Source organism: Exophiala xenobiotica (genome assembly GCF_000835505.1).
Source record: "Exophiala xenobiotica strain CBS 118157 unplaced genomic scaffold supercont1.13, whole genome shotgun sequence".
Lineage (NCBI taxonomy): Eukaryota > Fungi > Ascomycota > Eurotiomycetes > Chaetothyriales > Herpotrichiellaceae > Exophiala > Exophiala xenobiotica.
Window position 1 is genome coordinate 1 of NW_013562482.1, and position 1,096 is coordinate 1,096.

At 22.7% G+C, this 1,096-nt stretch overlaps 1 pseudogene across 1 annotated transcript; it reads right to left on the reverse strand.

Annotated features, from left to right (window-relative positions):
- Positions 1–26: 26 nt before the first annotated feature.
- PV05_12073 lies at positions 27–97 on the reverse strand (annotated as a pseudogene). The gene has a single exon. The product of its transcript is annotated as a tRNA-OTHER (tRNA).
- Between the last annotated feature and the right edge of the window lie 999 nt (positions 98–1,096).

Below are 1,096 nucleotides of genomic sequence, written 5' to 3' on the forward strand. Positions count from 1 at the left end.
AAAAAAAAGCGAATATAAAGAACCAAAAATAAGTAAAGGATCTGAACCTTTATAGGAGTGACCATAGCACAACATTCTACCATTAAATTAACTTATTGAATATAAATAATTGTACAATAGAGCTTTTAATTAAGTTAATACTTACTAAATAAAAAAGATAAATTGTATATGAAAACATAAAAACTTTAAATTTATGGATATATTTATAACAGGAATATTATTATTATAATAATATTCTTAAAATTACAAAAAATAATAATAAAAGATATTTAAAATTTATTATTATTAAAAGTTTACCAATCTTTAATAATAAGACTTTAAGGATTAACTATTGTATTTACACGCATAGTTTGACCATTTCTTGCGTTAAGATTACGCAAAAAATTTTCGTGTAATTCATTTACTCTATTTAAATCTGCCAATACTGAAATACGATCACTATTTTGACCGGCTCAATATATTTTAGGCCGGTTGTGAGGACCAAAATCTTTTCCGTTAGAAAATCCTCCTAACACACGACAAGTATACTCACTATAACCATATTTTGAACCAAAATATTTGATAGATAAAGCATCGTCGTATGTAATAGCTAATCTTGGGTTATCATGATTCATTAATTTATAAATTGCGTTTAAAAAATCCCTATGATAATTTCTATTTACATCATTTAAATAAACTCAATAATGTGCAGTAGCATCATATAATAATCCTTGTTTACCACCAGCCTGAAAAGAATCTTCAAGTCTACAGCCTCCATCCAAGTAGACTGTATCTAAGATAGGAAAACCTAAAAATAGTTTTATAGCATCAATAATATTTATTATGTCTAAACAATATATAAAATTAAAAATTAAAGAAGTAAATCTTTTAATTAAAGATTTCTCATCTTTAATATTATCATAGTTTATAGCAATTAAAAAAAGCATATTAATCAATTTTCTTATTAAAAAAATAAAAATTGCTGAATACATGTTACCCCCACATAATGAGATAAAACAAAAAAAACATAGAAATAAATTAAAAAATATAATAAATAAACTACAAATTAAAAAAATAATGATTTTTTCAAATTTACAATTTTCAACTATTTTTTTTT